At 39.2% G+C, this 22,545-nt stretch overlaps 1 pseudogene; it reads left to right on the plus strand.

The window, feature by feature from the left end:
• The window catches only part of LOC135709394 (uncharacterized), a 48,838-nt pseudogene extending 48,509 nt beyond the window's left edge, over positions 1–329 (plus strand).
• The last annotated feature ends 22,216 nt before the right edge of the window (positions 330–22,545 follow it).

The following is a 22,545-nucleotide window of genomic DNA, read 5'->3' on the forward strand; positions in this document are numbered from 1 at the left end:
CCGAAATCATGAATCATTGTTACGATTTCATGGGATGGCTAGTTTTTTCATTTCATGATTTTTTATTCATGAAAATGGAATCGGATTTGTTTCCGTGTACCTTTGAGCGGCAGATAACGCAATTGTGCCTATCTCATACGGGCGTTTGAGTAAATGGAAGAGTTACCAGTCTTCTTGATATGATGTCTTCGCTTATACTCTAATACACCCGCATTACAAAACCAGCGGACGTGTCTATTTTCAAGCCACTCAAAGACCAATGGAAGCAAGAAGTGGATGATTGGCACACAGAGAAAGCAGTTGCAAGACCAATTAAAACGGACATTTAACGGTTTTCGTGTATGCGGTTTATTTCCAGTTGATGGAACATTTTAAAAGAAACTCCTTAAGCTTCCAGACAGGTTGGGGGCAGTTTCATTTATTTCAGGAAAATATCGGGAAATTTTGAGAGGCTCCTAAATTTTCAAGTAGTTCAGAAAACTTCAGATATGTAAAAACTTTAAAAAAAAATTGAGATATCCACCGAACTTCAAAGATTATCAATGAAGCTTAGGGATTCTTAGGATTGTTGTATAAAGTTCAGGGCAGTACTAAGAGCTTAAAAGGAGTTTAAAGAATTCTAGAGAAGTTCTGAGCACTTCAGGGCAATTTCTTTTGCTTAAGGGAAATTACAGATATTTAATAAAGCTAACATCTGGGACATTATTAAAACTTCAGGAAATCCAAGAGTTGCAGATCAAATGTGGGAACTAAGAAGTTCAGGAAAGTCTAAATATTTTAAAGAAAGTTCCATGTGTGTCCGGGTAGTTCCGAAAATTTCAAATCATTTCCAGATGCTTCAGGAAAATTGTGGGATATTTTAGAAGTTCAAAAGTACACTAAACTTCAAGGAATTTAATATAATCTCGAGGAAGTCCAGAAAAATTCACGAAAAATTCCGAAAATTTCAGGAAAATTCTAGCATTTTCATGGATGTTCTATGAATATCTGAAAAAATGTAGTATTTCTATGGATTTTGTCTAACATCAAATATCTGGCTGTAGCAAAAAAGCAAACACTTTTCAAGTAACGCTGCATGCCGGTATCTATTTTCTCGTTAAAAATAAAGGCGTCTAATGCTTGTAGTCTAGTGAAGAGTGTCGTTATAATCGCTACCCGATTTTTATTTGTGAACGATGGCATTGAAAAAAATATGGTGGGATTTGGCTTATCAAGGTCTAAAGGGTGTCCACGATGAAATTGCCACACACAAAATTGATTCGCAAAATTCGAGTTTTCATCCGATTGCCATCAAATTTTCAGGGATTGAGAAATAACTATTAAACTTCATTTTACCATTTTACTCGTATTTTATTTACAGTCCATACGCAAATGCCCGCACCTTGGCCTTAACCCCGGCCATAAGATTCTGCACAACCTGTGAATCAACCGTTTTTTGCATGTAAACCCATACTTTCTTCAGTTCCTCGACTGTCTTCACTACCTTAGGTCGTTTAAGAAGGTGCTGCTTCATAATCGCCCAGTACTTCTCGATGGGGCGGAGCTCCGGAGTGTTGGGAGGGTTGAACATTTTCGGCACGAAATTGACCTTATTGTCCGCATACCACTTCAGCACGTCCTTGGAGTAGTGGCATGAGGCCAAATCCAGCCAGAAGATTGTTGGTGCGTTGTGGGCCTTCAGGAGAGGAAGCAGCCGCTTCTGGAGGCACTCTTTTATGTACACCTGTCCGTTCATCGTGTCCTGGGTCACGAAAGGTGCACTCCGCTTCCCGCACGTGCAGATGGCTTGCCAAACCAGGAATTTCTTCGCAAATTTGGAAATCTTCTGAGTGCGGACATGCTCCGGAACGCTGAACTTATCCTTGGCCGTGAAAAACAGGTTGCCGGGGATCTGTTTGAAGTCGGCCTTCACATATGTTTCGTCGTCCATGATGCAGCATTCAACTTTCGTCAGCATGTTGAGGTACAACTTCCTGGCACGGGTTTTGGCGGACTTGTTCTGCTTCTCGTCGCGATTAGGGGCCTTTTGTACCTTGAACGTTCGAAGCCCAGCCTTAGTTTTGGCCTTCTGGACAAAACTTCGGCTTAGGTGCAGCTTCTTAGCCACATCCCTAACGGAGGCGTTCGGATTTCGGTTGAAGGCCCCAACTACGCGGTTGTGATTTTTGGTGTTGTACGGAATACTTTTTCCTTCACTTCTGGGCTTCCGATCGGTGGTCAACCGTTCCTCGAACCGCTTAATCACTCACGACACCGTGGAATTCGCGATTCCCAACGTTTTAGCGATGGAACGATGCGAGAGATCCTTGTTCTCGTGATGAATGCGCAAGATTTTATCACGCACGAGCTGTTCTTTCGACTCCATTTCCGCGAGTTTTGATCACAGGACTTTAAAACTTGCAGGATGTAAATAATGCACTATGAACTAAATCCACCCAAATTTTCATTAAATTCTACCCAACGGTTAAAAAGTTAGAGCAATTTCATAGTGTGGCAATTTCATCGTGGACACCCTTAGGTACAACTCTCGTTGGTGAAAGTATTTCAAGTCTTAGGTAACAATATGAATTGATCGCACTTAATGAATGACGCTCGCAAGTAACATTTAAAGTTTTATGAAATACTACAAAGCTACCATAAAACAACATTAATTAAACCGAAGACAACAAAACAAGAAGACTGGCAACTTTGCCAGAATCCAAGCGACAGATACAATGGCGCTGCGCTTGAGTGAAGGTGGAAGCAACGCATAGAGAAATGAGCAAATACACAAACCCTTCTTCTGAGGATGTAATCTTTGCTATCAAATTCGTTCGAAGCATTTACCTTTGAGCGGCAGATGACGTGATTGTAGGTCTCATAGCGTTCGTAAGAGAAAATGGAAGAGTTGCCAGTCTTCTTGATTTGTTATCTTCGATTAAACCCTAGTCAAGACTACTTTGCCATTGATGCATCCACCAAAACCTCATTGATGCTAGAATCTGTCTAGTTGGCCCACCCTGTAGAAGGTTTGAGAGGTGTATTTTCGAAGCTCTTCAAAATTGATTTACTGCAAAATGTTTGTATGATAAACGCATTGATAACGACTTCAAAACTGTATTTAAGCTATAATAAACGGTATTTGGCAACAATTAAAACCATTATCAATTAACCAATTAAAACCATTTCACAGCCATTTACCCTAGCCACTTGCTAAGTTCACTAGAAAATCAACAATCAAGATAAAAAAGAACTCATAAATACCATTCGATATTATCAAAATAATAAAAATAAAAACTATTAGTATAAAAATCCTGTCGAAATTCCAAAATTATAAAATAGTTCTCATGTGGCCTAGTTTTAGGTTCCATATGAAATTTGATCTGAAATGTGCGTGAAAACATCGAAAAACTTTAGTCCGGCCACGGAAAACATCGATTTTACTAATCATTTCTCCTTAAGAAAAAAAATTCTTTAGATCGATCAATAAGCTTAGCCGAGATTTTTGTTTTTTCATGATTTTTGCCTTCTAAATATTTCTCATTTCTAAATTGACTAAAATAATGTTCCATCCATGGAAACATAGATTAAAAATCTAAGATCGTAAAAAACAAACAAAATAATTGTTATATGGCGTTAGCTCAAATATTAACAAACGATTAAACAAAGTCGCATGTGGTGATGAACTAGCCCAGAAGTGGCTCAAAATCACCCTAATTAAGCTTAAAAAATCGAAGTTTCATGCAAATTGGAGAAGGTCACGTCAGATCGACTCGTCATTTGGCGTGGAACTGTCAAATTCAAGAGAAAGGGAGATAGATGTGATTTCATGATCATGAAATGATCATCAAACTACCGAAACAGCCATATGAGTACTTGACACTGATGACATCTGCAAGTAGTAGACAGAATACGTATATCTGTTAAAAGATGAGCAATTACAACTTAATTAAAAGGAAATAAATCAACACACTCAAAGCTCTTCATATTAGGATACCGTTAAGAGGTTCGACAAAACTAAAAGAGGCACATAAAGTCAAACTATTAAATATACTGTCGAAATAAAACCATTCATGAATGGTGAAAAGCGAGGCGCTTTTCAACATTTTATAAGTATTTTGTCAAAAAAGGAAATAATGTAATGTCAGCCTATATGTTCCTAATTTTGGCCCATACATAAATTCAACAATCGACTAAACTTTCAATAGCGACCAAAAATATCCATTAGTACCGTTCCAATGACACGTTCATCTAGATAAAATTGATGAATAGCAGATTTTTAGCGATGGGCCCAATCTTAGATCCATAGGCCAACATTAGAGGCATATCTCCTACATCACATTTTTTTCCTTTGATTTGTTTTTCCATGGATCTTGTTTCCCGTGCTGAACACCAATGCTACCGACGCCAGGGAGGCAGCTCCCACATCTGTACCCTACCTATCTACCCATCAACTCATGAACCGGGAACCCTTTCGAAGGAAGGCGTGACCAAATATGTTATGCCTCAGAACATCCCGGTGGCGCCAACTAGGATTGAACCCAAGCCTGCTGGGGTGAGAGGTAATCAAGCTTACCACTACACCACCGGTGCCACTGAAATACATCACTTTATCACACATTTAGTACTAGTTAGACCAAATACTCACGGTTGGCTAGAGATGAGCTTCAATTTTATTTAAAGGAAGGATCAGATGAGAAACGTTGGAATAGGGTTTCTTTTTCTCATCAGCATATTTGACTATTTATTTACCAGTTCACATAACTGCTCAGAAAAGATACACAGTTCTAAAAGTACTATAAATTTCTTTTGACTTTGATGCACATAAATGGAGCACTCCTGTTAATTTCTCTAATGTCGGACTAATTGTCCCTAATAATGGGCTCATACATAAATTACGAAGGAAATCATTTTTTGACAATTTTTCAGTAGCATCCAAAAACATTGTTCTTATGGCGCATTGTTCTACGAAAAATTTAAGAACAGAACATTATTGTATGAAAACGACCATATTTGAACACAATATTTTTTAAAAATTGCTAATTTGACTGAAAAGAAATACAAGCTTTTTTTACAAGAACTTTTTGTTCTGTTTACATAAACACCCCCTGAAGATCTCAAAACTTCCTTGCACGAGCTCTAAAGTTCCATAGGAAGCTTCCTGGGTAGTAAATACCTATGCATTCCTCAAAATGTGTCTTCACTTATATCAGAGTTTTCTTTAGGTTGTCTGTCTGAAGCTCTCAAGATAAATTTCAAATAATCCTCGGAAGGTTTCGGAATATCCCAGATGATCCCAACAAAACCTGCAACAGTTTTCAAGAATATGTCTTTCAAGGTCCCAGGAAAGGTTGTAACTAAACATCCATGACGCTCAGCCCTATCGAATCTCAGTACAATATTCGAATAATTTTAGAATGAACGAAGTACGATCCTGCAGATGAGGTCTGTGAAAACCTATCAATTTAACGACATAATCATACTTATTACGAAAATTTAATACATAGTCGTTTTCAAACGAAGCCATACTTTTATTACTTTGTTGCTTCAAATCCTAAGCCACACTTTGACATTGCGACAGAACCATAAACCACAACTGCAATCCCCTGCAATCACGGTGCAATCCCACGCTCGCAGAAGGTCACTTCATTAGAAAATTGTCCTTGATTTGCGCACCGTTAGTTGTTTGGTATCCACCATCAACACGAGAGATCGGGCTAGGTGTTGAAAGATGTTGCGTTCTTCGGACGTGGGCTTGGGCAAACAACAACATCAACATCAACAACAACGGCGCGTAGGCTTCAGATGATTCACTCTTTCACACCACCACCGTTGTTGACAACCAACCGCAGTCCTCCGTCCTCCGAGAGGAAACGACTCCCCAAGATCATAAATTCATAGCATAATTCGCCGTAATTGAATGTCGTGGGCATCGACGATCGGGGGAACGCTATTATGCCGCGCGCTAACACGCTCCACATTATTCACGTTTCAAGAATGCAAATCGACCAAAGCTGGGCGTGCTGCAGCATTAGACCATGCTCCGTCGAAGGCCTACATTGTTCTGAGCTGGCTCTCGCGTCACGACCCGGGGAGCGTGTGTGAGTGTGTATTATTCTATCGAAAAAAATAAACAACAAACAAGTGAACGGGAATTGATCCATGATTCTGTCCCAGTTGTCAGCGCGACAATTTGTACTTACGGTATGTTGATTTTTTCGTGGGCTTACTTTCAATGACACAATGACACAAAGTCTCGTCGTCGAGCTCGCATGCGGAGATGCATGTTCTAACCCCTCGCGGGCGCGCATGCACACATGCCGAGCTTGCAGTTGAACCGTAGTCATAAATTCTCGAATTTGGGTTCTATGACATTCGCTGCTGACCTAGATTTCGATCTTCACCAAAATCACACTAACCAGTTGGTGGTCGTGATTTGTTGGATCTAAAGTGGCACTTTGGGACGAGTTAGGCGGGAATTTATGGCCTGGTGACGAGCGCGATTACAAACTGGAGAACATCGTTGAACGGAACTGTTGATGATCGCAGCCCGACTGGGGTAGAACAAGATTACTCAGAAAGCAGGAAACAAATCACGACATCGGCCTGCATTTTGGATCGCTTGGAGGATTACGGCCAGAGGGACGCCTCCACAAAAATCGACATGGAACGGACGTGTGAGAACTGAAGATACCTTCGCCAAATGTCCCGGCGGTGGCTCGGCCATGAGATGGGATGAATGTCGGATCACCGACGGATCGTAAGTGAACGCTGTGTATGTTGTACAAATTATAGATCTGGGGAGATAAAGATCAACCTCGGTGCAAGTACGCTTGACATGATCGAGGGATGATGTTCGATGGTTTTATTTGCTTGTTCGTACAGGTTTGCCTTGCGCAAGACACGGTGAAATGGGAGCATGTGAATCGATTTCTAGGTGAAATCGTGTGATCGAGCATTAGGATTAGTTTATGGGATCAGGATCGTGTTTACGATCAGGTTAATGCGGAAAACATAGTAGGCTTCGTGTCATTATTGTACCGGAAGTAGAGGTCATCATTCACACTGCAAACACAGTTCTGCTGCAACTAGCTGGCATCGTCGTCAAGTGAACTGTCCCATTTTACAAGCCTGTTTTTTCCGATTCAATTAACGTCATTTTACCCCCAAGTACGATTCAATTAAGTGCTCACGTCAACTCCCTGCTTCATGTGTCAGATGCGCCCGACTACATACGGATAATAACAATCAGCGTACTGAGCCCTGATGATGCTGCTGCTGCCGTCGCTGAATCGTGTGGGACTGACGAAAGGGAAAGACCTTGACAATCTTGAGAACCTTCCATGGTGGTGGCAAGGAGTCGACAGCTTGACTGGTTTGGGTGGATATTAATTTCACATTTGTGTCATCATATCAGAATATGAAGAGAGCTGCTTAAATTAATAGCCCTTTTAGCATCAGTTTAATAACTCTTGCGTGGTGTTGCAAGATCACCTACGCGAATCCGGTGCTGGCTGCCAGCCTGCCTCCCGTAGCTACAACAGCCGGTGCAGCTGTGCTCTGTGGGAAGGTTGGCTTTCGTGAGCGAAATGGAGGCGATGTTTGATTGCTTTTGAATGCAGAATTTAAGAGATGTTACCTTGCTCGGTTGAGATCAATTCAGTTTTCACTTTTCTATTATCGAAGAATGGGGAAGACAATGCTTCTACAACTTTCTGATTAAAGCAAAATTTTGACCACAACACGATCAGATGATTTTTGAAGAGTTCGAAAACAACGCTGGTCTGTTTAGCATGAATGATTTTATACACATTCAATATAAATTTTCTAGTTCGGTGAAGCCACTTTTGAAGTTTTAAAACACATGCCAATTTGAGTCACAATGAAGGCACTTTTGAAAACCCAAAAGCACTTAAATCGTGTCCGGAAATAAATGTTGTATCATCACACGAACGTTACAGGTTGCAGAAATCCGAACAAATCTTTTTCTCAACATTTATTTTCCTCAAGTTCCTTTAAACTTTTGCAATAATAGATTTAAATTTCACCCTCACGTCCAAACTTTCGGACCTTTGATTCCTGCCATCAAGGTTTAGACAAGCTTCTCTTCTCTGGATTTGTGTGCTTTTGTCCACTTCTGCTTGAAGTTTTGAACCGATTTTGACTCTCCCCCCATTTTCCGACATTATTGCCCAAAATATCTCGATCGGTCGGAGCTATTGGACATTAATGTCACGAGGTACCACAAAGAAATTATTTTCCTCGTACCATTTCTTCGTCACTGTTGAGTAGTAGCAAGATGCTAAATTGGACCAAAACAAGGTGTTTTGAGAATGTTGGTTTAAAAGTGGCAAAAGGTGTTTCTGAAGGCAATTTTTGATGAAGATTTCACTGTTAATATTCCCGGTTGAGATGAATGGTTGACTGATTTTACCGCGCGTACAGATGTCTTGAAAAACGCGATACTTTTTCGCAATTTTTTCTTTCTTCTGTTCTTAAAACTTAGACTCTAGGCTTCCTCTGTTCTTGCTGATGACATTCGCACCGTTTGTTGCGTCACCCCAACCAAATCCAGCGATTGTTTTCTGTGAACGATTAGGATTCTATAACCACTTGTTCAAAATAAGATTTCGCAGCTCCTGTTGTCGAGACGCCATTTTCAAAACTTCTATTTAAAAGTAAACAATATCCACGTCGACGCAAAGGTGAAAAAATCCACTGACAGCTAAACCATACACTGAAAGAAATTCTTACGTTAAGTCAGACCACTGACGCGACAAAGCTACAAAACTTATTTTCGGACATTTTAAAAGAATCAGAAGGTAAAGCGACTTCCAATATCACTTTAAATTATTATCGGTACAGTTGAAAACCGAAATAACTCGCTAGCGACAATCGATTTTACTCTCGTTCTGTACAAACACAGTGTCAGAAGTAGTGCGCTGCAATTGTACAATGATGCAATATACAGCGCACTGCTTCCAATACTATGTTCAATATACATTACGAGGGTAAAATCGATTGTCACTAGTGAGTTATTCCAGCTTTCATCTGTACCGATAGTATTATAATTTCCAGTTTCTATGCAAATTGTGAAAACAATTTCGAAACATTGTGTTTTGCAGAAGAAGCATTTTAGCCGATTGTGAGTAGTTCAATTATAAATAAATTCATGAATTCAAGCAAGCAGCAAAATAGCCATGCTTGGATGCTTAAATATAGCTGCTCGATTGTTCATTCCACCAAACAGATCACATATACTCAGACTGACAGCAGTAGATAAAATCAGGCGATAAATTTAAAGAATATGAAAAACGTTCTCACCGAGTGCATATAACAAATGAATGAGGAATCTCGTTTTTGATTCAGATTGCACCCATCTGTATCAATTTTATCTGGTTAACATAGGTAACATACTTTAAAGATAGTAAGCAAATGATTGATTCACTCTACTAAGCGACCTGTTACAAATAAATGTACATGAAAACGACTCGGAATGCTGTCAATTTTCACTCGATTCTGCAATAGCGAAGCATGTAGGTAGCTACCGTTGTCGAATAATGCATTCAGTTGATTCGAAAAATTTCATGAAAATAACGAAATACATAACATTATAGTTGGGGCCCATCTTACCCCATCAGTTAAAGCCACTTTAACACTCTTGGGTCATTCGTGACTTATCCGGGGATGATATTTGAACTCGTGGCTTTGGCGTGAGAAATATGAATGTTAACCACTAAGCCGGACCATCCCCAGGACTTTTAGTTGTAATACCAAAGTCACGTCTCTTGTGAAAATACCAGCATAGCTGAAACTTCAACCAAATAAAGGCTTTCCTAATAGAAATAACCATAAGAAACAGCTTAACGACGTGTTCGGGGTATCATCCAAACTATGTGTGGTATAGTTCTACTTTACGGGTCACCATTCGTTTATTAGGGTTAGGATCGCACCTTACATACTTATGGTATCCAAATACGCTGAAACCTCCGTTTACGAAGTCTTTTTTACGCAGTATTCAATTCTTTTTACGAAGTAAATCCCAAATAACGAGTTTTCTTTTTACGAAGTAAATTCGAAATAACGATTTTTTTTTGCGATTTTCGGAATCTAGGAAAAACTATACCCCACAATATTGGTATCTTTGGAATCGGAGTGACATGTAGGAACCGGAAATCCATGCATGATACCATTTTGAAATCCAAGATGGCGGTATCCGGTGACACAATACTCATTAAAGGTGTTTTATCATTTATAAAAGCAATTAAAACACCGTTCGGTTTCAATCGGGATCATAAAGCATATATTGATGCAAAGTGTGTCACAAAACATCTCAATGTTTACAAATGTGGGGTTTTCAAACGTAGAAGGAAATGCCAAAGGATAATCGAGTAATAATTCTAGCAATGTTGTCGACGAAAGAGAAAAGGAATCCAATTCCAGAACTTTCTGGGAGGCCCCGCAGCTCCGACAAAATCGGTCAACAACAACAGAGCAGCCACCTGAGAGGAGCGAAGGGAAGGTGGTTTACGAAGCACTGGAAGCCGACAAATAAGACGCTTAAAATTGATGGAAATACACAGCATTAGACTGGCCCACAAAAATAAAAAGTTCTAATTCTCCACGGGCCAACCGCTAGATTTGTGCCTTTAGGTGAGAAAACTATTGTCTGGAAGTTTCAGCTCATTTGGCTCTAAGATGAGCTGGCGCTTTTAGTTTGAAAAAATGTATGGGGAATACACTCCTACACTTTATCGATCAAAACAAATTTTCCTTATGCTCGATTTGATACACATTTTCAAAACTTAATAAGTAACAACTTTGCTGAAGATTGCATCATGAATCCAGTTAATTTTATTGAGATTTGCGCGTTGGAATGTATATGAGCAGTTTGCATATGAAAATTTCAACCAAATCTCCTATATGAACATGAAACCACAAGCGCAAGCCCGTGTTACGTCAAAAACAGTTGAAACATTCAGAGAGTGGTTATCTCATCTACTGACACGAGTCTGGTTGTTGGCCTGTGGAAAATATGAACTTTTATTTTTAGTGGTAATCTAGTTGATACGTTTCATAAGCTGCTTGTATTTTGTTGCAATATTCGAACAGAATGCACATCATTAATTAATATATCCATAATACTAACTGGAATCGTGATGCTGTCTTGAGCAAAGTTGATCCTTATAGTTTAAACTACGTGTGCTGAAATTATGAGCTTAATCGAGCTTGCTAAACCAGTTCTATGGACGAAAGAGTGAAGGGATATTATTTCTCCATACATTTCAACCAATATCCCATACAAATTTTAAATCAAAAACGCCAGCTCGTGTTACATCCGAATGAGCTGAAATTTTCAGAGAGTGATTTTCTTACATAATGGCATAAATTTAGGGGTTGACCCGTTGAAAAAATTGATAAAAATCCCCCCATATAAATGTGTGCCAGTCTAACACAGCATATTGTCAATGACAGCCTTCCCCAGAAAAAAAGCTGCGATGTTGATCCGAGTAGCATCAGTGCCAAACTGGGACTGCGGAAAACTGCTGACCGGAAACTTCAGAAGCTGTCCATCAGCTGATTGGCTGTCTTCCGAACCATAGCAACGATTTCATTCGGCGAAAGGGTTAACTGTTCAAAAAATTCCAAGCAAGTGCACATAAACTTCATCGCATTATCCGGAAGAAGGAAAACTTTTCGGGAACGATTGAGCTTCCACCTGTTCCAAGTAACGTAGGTACACTTCCTGAGTAACTGCTTCCAATAGATGAATCGCCCTTATCAAGGAGTAAAACATCTTTGCAATGATCGCACAACAAAACTATCGAAAGATAAACGAATTTTGACGTTTAACTTTTTCCAGGCAACTTTTCCACTATTAATGTCGTAATAAAACGTAGCGAAATAGGAACAGGCAAAATAGCTTAAGATGAAATCAATTCAATCTGCAAATTATTTCAAAAAGCCGAATTAAAATGATATGCTTTTAATAACGATTTCAAATGGTTCTCAATGCGTTCGTCAAATAACCTGTTTACAACTAGTCATTCTTGAAATGTCTCGATAATACACTCTTTAGAACCTTCCTCAGGGTGGGCCAACTAGACATATTCTAGTCTTAATGAGGTTTTGGTGGATGTAATAAAGGCAAAGCTATCTAGACCAGGGTTTAATGAATGTTGTTTCAAAGAAGCCTTGTAGTACTTCACAAAACGTTAAATGTTACTTGAGAGGGAATCACAAATTATCAAAAATGAAATGAAAATCATTCAAATATTCTATTTCATTGACATTCAAACACAGACATGGTGAAGGGAGGTTTAAGAAATCAAGCTCCCCTTGAGACACATATAAAGTTGCCTTTCTAAATGCTAAATTGGACTCAACTTATACATTAAACTTGCTCTTACTCAATCCATCCTTAACACGATTTTCCCCCTTACTAGAAATCCTGGATACTTCGACCAATTTTCCCATACATATCTATAAAATTTACCTCTGAGCACCTCCAGGCCAAATAGCGAAAAAAATTAACTTCAGAATTGATCATCTCTGATTTGCATGAAACTTTGCATAACTGTTTGTTATGGTCACCTAAAATTCGGACATTTGAATCAAGCAAAAAACCTCTAAATTTCGTAAGGTAAGTGGACCAGTTATGGCACTGGTGCTCGACCCAAGCAACCATAGGCACTTTTTTTTCCAGGCTTGATGGAGCCTCGCTCGCGAGTTTGAAATGAGCGGAGCGTAGCATTTTTCTGAGGAGTAGAATGCCTACTGCCAAATCATTCCACTGAGCTTCAGAGCTTGTGAGCAAAGGGGGATAAAATGAAAGTGAGGCTTGCTGTCATTCATGTTCATGTTTTCTATCGCACGCTCTTACTCTCACTCTGGGTGAACTCTGAGCTTCTTGCATCGAACAAAAAAATCATCCGGAGTCTCGAAAAGCGCACCTCACGTCAAATCATCCTCTCGCTGAAGTTCACTCTACCTCTCTCTCTCGAGAAGTTTTTCATTACTTCTTCCTGCGAGTTTAGCCAGCCCTCACCTCGAGTGAGTGGCGAATCGAGGTGAGGGCCAGAGATGCCAGATCTACGGAAATATCCGTAGATCTACGGATTTTACAATTTTTTGCGGAAATACGGATCCGTAGGCAAAATCTACGGAAATCTGTATAGTTTCTACGGATTTTTTTTTTCAGTTTACGTCTCCCTTCAGAAGTTAATTTTACAATCTAGAGTATAATCTGATTCTGAAGGGAAAGAAGCATAAAGTAAAATACACCCCTGCAACTTGTCAACCGTTTTCTTGCTCACTTATCCGCTTTTTGATAAAATTGGCGTTGACGGCGACTCTGTAGCTCTTCTCTCCTATGAGATATCCCGTAAGCAGACGTCAGAATGTGCGTGAAACATGGCCTTCGTACTATCTATTCACTCCGCCGAAAGTTCCCATAATATACTGTCAATCTTTGCTTGAAGTTCTCTCGACGGTGAAGGCGAATAAAAGTCGTGTCGAGACCAGTCTTGTAAGCGGTCACCGTAGTCGACACATTTGCTGTGAATCGACTGCTTTTGATTCCAACACTTGCAAAAATAAGTTTTCAAATTACAGTACCAAACTAAAATGTCATACGGCAGGCTCTGTCATACGACACTGTCGCCGAAGGCCGTCACGAATGTATGTATTTTAGTTTTTCTCATAATCAGAGCTGCTGATGTTGTGCTTGTGTGAATTCTGAAAATAGCAAGCAATGTCCTAGTAATAACATTTCAGAAAAGGTTTAATTTACACCACATTGAGGAATTAGAACGAAATTACATATATCATATGATAGTTATTTGATAATTTTCTTTTTGCTCGAATGTTGTTCTGACGCTCTCTTCCCCGTCAGTTCGATGATGATCAGGCCTTCACCGTGTTCACAAAAAGCACGTAATCCATAACTCGTCGTACTTGTCCGACTTTATAAAGGAAACTACGGTTAAAACGTGGCTTTCTTATTAGATGAAGACACCACTGTACCGCCGCTATTGTTCAGATCGCCATAGATGGTCTTGAAACCCCTGCATTGGATCCTAAATTGAGCTGGAAACCATTGCCGTGGATAATGAGACAGAATTGCTGCTTGGGCAACAGGAAACGCTCCTTTGGAATGATGCCTGGAGATCGCTCCTGCGCAAAACGGGTTTCATCTGTCATTTTTAATATATGACGAGCACGGCGAAGAGATAGCTTTTCCTGCCAAATGTTTCGGCCATCTACGGAAATTCAAGCCATGAGTTCGGATGAAATATTTCATGATGGCATCCAGTGAACATTTGTTGTATATGACAATGAAAGTTCTTCGCCTTAGAGTTTCCGAAGGCTTGCAATGCACTTTTGTTTGTTCAATGAGATGCAAATGAGATTAAGTGGCCCCATTTGTTGAATATCCTACATCGATTGTCAGAAGGACACAATGGCAATGACTTAACATATCCTATCCAGGAATTGACTGCACTACAAATAGCAACTCTGGTCAATTATGATCTAGTAACGTGCTGTGTGTACTTAAACAAGCTGCTTGACACGGTTGAGTTTCAGCACCGTGGAAGTCCTCACGCGCACATTTTGTTATGGCTGAACAAGGGTCCCCGGGAAGCAATCAGTGAAAGTTGGGGAGAACAGTACATAACGCACCCCCGGGGTAAGACGCACTTTTTCATTTTATTTTGAGTTTTGCTTGGAATTTTTAATCCAATTCTAGGATTTATCATGCAGGATTTTGAGTTCAGATGCTATGCTACAAGTGCTGCTTGATAAGACAACAAAAAAGTTACGTAAAAGCCGATGAAAAACACAAACGAAAGTCAGCTGGTGCGTTCTGCCCAGGGGGTGCCTTATATACCATTCTCCCCTATGCCAAAAACTAAAGGTGCAACAGTATCATGGTATTCATGTCTGTACTACCATCGGCCCTTTTCAGGGCCACCAAGATTTTCCAAAAAAGTTAAATTTCTGAACATGTCCCAACTAAAATTCATATCAAAAGCTTCTTTTCAGGGCAATCATAGTCATACTAAAAATTATAAACATAGAGAACCCCGCTCAAATTCCTATTCCTACACAAAACACAAGTCCTGCTGCAGTTAAAAAATAACATTTATTATATAAGACCACGTAGTCCGACGTCACCTACGCAATGGTACCAGAGGGCTGTCCCTAGTCGTTTTTCAAAAGTTCTTTCATCGATTTATCATTTAACGTAAAATATCACCTTAGAACTAAAAAAAAATGTCACCTTAGAACTAAAAAAAAAAATATCACCTTCGAAAAATCCGTAGAAATCCGTAGATTCGAATAAGTCTACGGAATTGCATAGAAAAAAATCTGGCATCTCTGGTGAGGGCTGTCTAAACTCGCAGGAAAAGAATGCTTTAAAACCCCCCAGTGTGTTTGAGGAGTTTCAACAAGCCTGGTTATTTCACCTTTTTGACTATATGCGGGCATCACCAGAACTTGAAAACACTGGTTTAGCCGTTGTTCAGCTGTATATAGCCAAAAAGGCGAAATAACGAGCCTATGGTTACTTGGGAAGTTTTTACCCCTAGGGTTATTAACCAATTTTAAATAAATGTTAGTGGCTTTGTTCGTGTAATCATATAACAAAATCTATGCTCAAACCCTGCATTTAAATACATTTGGAAAACAATTTAAAAAAGAAACTAAGATAGGGCCAATTAGGGAACCTCTTGAACCAAAAACTGGTTCACTAACCCTATTAAAAAAATTCCAACAAATCATAACTCGAAAATGTCACTTTCAATCGGAATGAAGTCTGAGACAGTTATAGGAACAAATAATTGCTTTTCAGGAAAAAAAATGGACACGTTTAAAAATGTCAAGTAATTTTGAGTATTAAATTCAAAAAAATGTTTAAACCTTCTACAGCTCTTAATTATTTTTTTAAAAAAAAGCTTACAATTAATTTTGGAGAATCTTAATTTTTTGGAACTTCTTCAAGCCTCTCGCTATTTATGGAACTATGCTTTAGGTTTTTGAGATAGTTCTGTTTTGATAGGTCTTTAAGTGAATATGAAAGGAATGGTAGAACTAGATCAATTTTGTGTTGCTTGATATTTTTTACTTTTTTTTTTTTATTTTTCGCGATCGATTGCTCGGTTATCTATCAAAATTGACCAGCTGAAACTAGAAATCAAGACCAAATTCCGGTAAAAGTTTCAGATAAACCGGTTTAAATGTTAGTAAGATGGATTTTTTAATATTTAGATAACAGTGGTTCATAAATAGTATATCTTCCAACTATTGAACAGTGGGAAAACAACTAACCCAGGGTCACACTTATTTTATGCCACTGGCTTCAAGAGGTGTGAGATACCTGTTCTTATTTAAAACATCTGGGGATCCCAATGCTGCTGATTTCGTCCTGCGCAGACTACCGGAAGTACACCATATTACCCATTTCTCCCCATTTTCTGATAAATTATAAGTTGTTTGGCTTTATATGCGACTGCCGGCTATCTACAGCCGCAAAAGGCTTGTTTTGTGCCATTTCCCCCAAAACGCGTTATTTAAGGATAATTAATAACAGTTTTGCAAACTGTTGCTATATTTCTAGACATAAAACTCATTAGGTCAGAATGAATCTCAAGTTTTTTTTTGTCAACCACTCATCCCCCCCCCCCTCAAAATTTTCGATTATCACAAAGGAGGCAATAAATAAAAACTTTTCGTGTATTTTTTTATCCTTGGTTTGTTTTCCGTCGATCCTGTTTTCCTTGCTGAGCACCAATGCTACCGACGCCAGGGAGGCAGCTCCCATAGCTGGACCCTACCTATCGACTCATCAACTCATGAACCGGGCACCAACGGTTTTACTTCCTTTCCGAAGGAAGGCATGTTAAGCCTCAGAACATCCCGGCGGCGCCGACTGAGACTGTGCGAGGTAATCACGCTTACCACTACACCACCGGCGCCGCTACTTTCAGTATATATTTATTTTTCGAGTATCGCAAATTCATTTGGGTATGGATACTCGCTTTGCTAGATTTTATTATATTGTAGAATATCACCTTGTTCTTTTACAGATTTTTTACATAAATTAGTTCTAGACCAGTACGGCATGCCAGGTCCTTGAAATCGGATGAGCCGGTTTCAGTTGTTGAAAACGGATTTCATCGAACATCATTCCTAATCTTGTTTTGCAACTCATTAGGTAAGCCGCCTTTAATCTGATCAAGTTTTTCGTTGCGAACATCTTCGTTTTGTTCCAGTGGGATCACTACCAAGAACCATTTTCATTGGGTCGTTATCTAACATTGTTACCATGTGCCCAGCCCATCGTAGTCGCCAGATTTTTGTATTCTTTCTAAATTACTCAACTTACAAACCTGCTACAATGGTTCAATTATTTTATACAGTGGTTCAACAATGTTCGAGCTAAATGCAATCTTTTCAATATTGGTTTAAAATGTTTAGTAGTGAGACCAAATCAGAAATGATTCAGGAAATTCCTAACTGAGGTGACACTTTTCAAAGCAGATTCAAAACTGAGTCTGAACTTTTTTGAATTAAGTTCAAACTTTCGAATAAATCATCAACATTTTTCTTATTAAGTCTATTCTTTTCTGTTATGTTATTCAATCCTTTTTAGATTTGTCAAAGCTTTCCTGAAGTGATTCAACATATCCCGAACCCAAAGTTTGAAGAATTAGTTTCGCGTTTTCTGGAGTGCACATTAGCTGATTTAATCGCTTTCCTAAATGAATCCAACGTTTCCTGCATTGATTCAACTTTTTCCGAACTGAAACCAAACTTGTCAGAGCGGGTTTGACATTTTCCTAAGTGAGCTCCAGATTTTTCTTCACTGCTTTGGTATTTGGCAAGGACACAATCTTGCTTAGGTATAGTTAAATTTTCTTTACTATGGAAGCTTTCAGCCTGAGGCTGGTTCACATACGCTTTCCTAAAAGTGTAGAAAGTTTTCGCACGTGAACCGACACTTTTTTAGCTTAAATTTCCAAATGGAGTCCAATTTTAATTTAATGTTTAATGTTAATTCTTCCTTTAAAAAATAGGCGTGGATTTAACAGAATTGCTGAATCCAGGGTTACTTCGTACGGCTCGAAATCACTCGTCTTCTCCGAATGCGTTCAAAAGAACGAAGCAAAGCGAACTAGACGAAGAGGCACGCAGCGGGCAAGGTGGATCGACCAAGTAGAAGGCGACCTGCGGACCCTTCGCAGACTACGAGGCTGGCAAACTGTGGCCATGGATCGAGTAGAGTGGAGACGACTTCTTCGGACAGCAGAGGACAACAAAGCGTTAGCCTGATTGGTAAGTAAGTAAGTTATTACATTTATAAGGTTAATTAAAAGGAATTTATGAAAGACCGTACACAACATGCCCTATCATGGAAAAGCTTGAATTTTGATGCAGCTGCTCTGCAGTTTTAGGAATGAATGTACTGCCGCAATAGTTAACAATCTTGTTCAAGCTATCTTCAATGCAATCGAGGTCATGTTTTCCAACATAGTTTTGCTCCTTGACTAGTTGAAATTTTGGTGTTTAATGGAGCATGACAACAAGACCAATAGGTTCCTCTCGTAATGTTATACAGTGTAGTTGCGTTGTTTTCGCTCTGCGACGGCGGTTAACCAGGGGAGGTGAATAAGATTCAATTTACAATATGATTGATCGTAATTTAATTCATACACTGACACGAAAATCCAACCTCATTACAAGACACGCAGTGGCTTCAACAAGATACGTGCAGAGCTACCAAGTTTCTCAAACATCAACGTTGAAGAAAGGTATTAATTTAAGGTACGACCGCACTGCAACGACATGACACGAAATTTTCGGCGTTATGAGAGAGACAACTAATCCTAGTGTCTCTCTCAGACCGGCAACAATTGTATTGTGTTGTTACAGTGCGGTCGTACTTTTATTCAAGTGTGATTCAACTTCATTCGAAAAAAAAGAAGTCAAATCAAAGAATCAATCGAAACATCTGTGGGCGATGGTGTGTATTGTGAAGCTTGTAATAGTGGCACAAATTCCCTTCGTAGGGGAGAATGGTATACAACGCACCCCCTGGGCAGAACGCACCAACTGACTTTCATTTGTGTTTTTCATGGCTTTTACGTAACTTTTTTGTTGTCTTATCAAGCAACACTTCTAGCATAGCATCTGAACTCAAAATCCTGCATGTTAAATCCTTGAATTGGATTAAAAATTCCAAGAAAAACTCAAAATAAAATGAAAAAGTGCGTCTTATCCCGGGAGTGCTTTATGTACTGTCCTCCCCTACATGCATTACATAGGTACCAACCAGCTGTCGTTGTCGTCGTTGAAGTCTGCGAAGTTCAACGATGCGTGGATGGGTAATAAATGATTTATTTGCTCCAAATCTTGCGGGAACTATGTATGCATGTGGGCAAGGTCTCTACCGACTAGCTCTGTGGAATGCTCCCATATAGGCACCGTATGCTATTACTCGAATGCTGTGCGCATTATGCAACTTGACATCGTTGTCAAGCCCAATAGAAAGGGAAAATTGTCGGTCTCAATTTGTCTTGGGCTTGAAGATTTGTGGAATAGGGTCACCGAGACTCATTAGTGAAGCCATTTGTTGATCGTTAGTGTGTAGGCTTAATCCATTGTGCCTTACAGTCAGTTCGAGATTTGTAGCTTTATTTCATCCCAGAACCTCGTTTTCCATTCCATATCAAACAATCCGACAACATTTCTCCAGAATCACCTAAAAATGCCAGCATCCTTCATCAAAATGCCACAGTCATCTTCAAATCGCTATAAAAAAAGGTACATCTCGGCAATTATCATCCACGAAAAGCAAAAAAATTGAGGCACAGGATGACAGCTCTTCTTCGCCTCCAATCACGGAAATCACTTTCCCATTCATCTGCCCTGATGGATGTAACAATCGTCATCACCGCGCCATCACAATCGAAATACCACAAACGAAAGTGTTTTAGAGGCGTTTTCTGCTGAACCGTCGTCATCACGCAAATCTCCTGTGGGTATCAATTTCTCCCCCTTCGGAAGTTCAACCCCATCCTCCTCCCACCACCCCCGGACACTTTTCGAAACCTCATGTTTATTTATGAACAAAAAGCTCACTATTCCCATTTAATATATCTAAACACATTCAATTTAGAAATCGAAATCGTTTCATGTTGCTGCTGGATGAATGACAGAAGGAAGGCAACCTTGAAAACGCCCCGGACCTCCCTTGCGCCCCACCCGCACATCGCTCGCTTGGCACGTCTATGTCGTCGGTGAGAATGCCCTCTGGAACATGAGCCCTCGAAGCAGCTAGAAAAAAAAAAAACGAAACCAACGACGGCTGTGAGGTCTCCATGTGCTCCATCGGGAGTCTGTGCAGTGGAGCTTCGAATGAATGAATTGGACAGAGTGAAAACAGATTACGATCGGAGCTTCGGAGTCGAAAGGTTCCCGCACGTTCGCGCGCTGTGGCTTGTCTCCTGGGTTGTCTGTCTGTCTGTCTCCAGGTTGTAGGCTGCGGTGGTGGTTGGTTGGTTGGTTGGTTGATATGACATACTACCACGTTTGCTCCCGATGTGCGAAGTGCGATCGATGTGTACGAAAGCAAAAGTGAGTTTTATCATTTTGATTCAAAGCAATGCCAGTGGTCGTCTGTTTAAGGGATGTGGTCCAAATGGATTCATTTAATGGGTCATTAAATATTAAGTGCCGGTTCTGGATTTGATTGTTTTCAGAACATCAGAACGATTGCATATCTGATTTCAAATGTTTCTGAAAATATCAGTAAGCGAACTATTGCGAACAAAGCCAATTGAATAGCCAAATATTGATACTGGCATTGATGCGACAGTATTTTTAGATTGTTACCTTGAACCAGCATTTGATGACGAAAGTGGTTGAAGCATTACAATTTTTCGTTGCTCTGCTTTAGCCTATTCGATCTCATGGAGTCACGGGGACGGGAACCCCTAGACGAAATCAGCCTCTGTCAATAATCACCACTGAATAATCTAAATCTTCAAATAAATTGTACTGCAATACGATTACATATTATCAAGAAACAAATATTGAACGATTTTTCTATGAACACGTTGATGATTTAGATCTCTAAAATCTCAGTAAACTATGAACTCGTCTAGATTCCAAGAATTTTCTTTAAATGACGAGCCTGAATGTTATCTCTGTATGATGAAAAACTCATAGCAAAATTATTCAAGGTAGATAACTAAATTAGTAATGCGATAACAACTGCAACAAAATAACACCTGAGATAACAAGAATTGTTATCTAGATTATATCATTTGTTATTTTACTTTGTCTATTGTGAGTCTATTTTTTTTTCTTTCTTGAATGTGAAGTTTGTCAAGCTGTGTCAGTGATGGAAAAATATCAAAAAAAGCTAATAATATAATATCAAAGCTTCATGATTTTTACTTTACGCCCGAACACAACCGAAACTTCCATAACGACTGGTAGCAGTCGCTTCGTGTCTGCCATCACTGAAGATAAAAAAGAGATAGCTCTATTAAAACTTCTCTTTCTAAGGAAACGAGGTGCAACGGAATCATTTTTGCGTCGATTCAACTCTCAGCTTTAATCGAGGCTTCAACTTTACACGTAAAATCAATGTCAAGCATTATATTTTGCTCCAATAACACGCGTGATATTGAGAACGTATGAGAGCGGAAAAATATCAATTTACTAATGATCATGCCATCACAACACATGATGTTGTTTGAGAAAATATGTTAACTTTTCAATGTATAATTTTATAAAAATCGGATTCAGACTAAATTTGGTTGTAATCAATTTCAAGTTCATTTCAACAACAAAATGCACATTCAATTAAAATTCAATTCACTTACTAATATCGCATAGTAATATGGTTTAAGAATCATTAGTAATGAAAATGAAATGGAGAGATGATCAACCCTATTCGTACCTTCTTCAAAGTTGTTCTTGCTCGCTTTCTAATCTATATACACAATTTTCACACTACCATACTCTAACGGAACTATCAACTCTATACTTTCATCTCCTCCTCTATCGAATAAAATGACCACTTTAAGATTGTTATTTGAAACCTAGAATCTTCAACTATACAAAATATTATTTCTGCAATACTTGGTTGAAGAGGTATGAATTTTCAAAGTACGTGATGTCCGGGAAAATCCGAAAACTTCAACTCAAGTTTTCCGGGAAATTGACCACCCCGAATGTTTTGAATTTAGAAATCGATCATATAACAATAAACTCTGAATGTGATTTTTCCTATACTAAGAGAATCCTCAGCTTTTTCAAAACATACAACAATTAAACTGGAACTCAACATTTGCTGCAGTGAAGCAAATAGGGAGTTCCAATTTCAAGAACAATCCAACTGGAAAATTTTGATAAACTTTTACAGGTTCTGGGGTTTTCAGGGAGTCTAGATAACTTCAGACATACTTTGAGAATATTGGATCTCACCCCAAAGGGCCTGGGTTCAATCCCAGTCAGTGCCACCGGGGTTTTCTAAGGCATACAATCTCTGAT

Source organism: Ochlerotatus camptorhynchus, unplaced genomic scaffold (assembly GCF_037179485.1).
Source record: "Ochlerotatus camptorhynchus isolate MF236.1 unplaced genomic scaffold, CSIRO-AGI_Acam_v1.1 ptg000360l, whole genome shotgun sequence".
Classification (NCBI taxonomy): Eukaryota; Metazoa; Arthropoda; class Insecta; order Diptera; family Culicidae; genus Ochlerotatus; species Ochlerotatus camptorhynchus.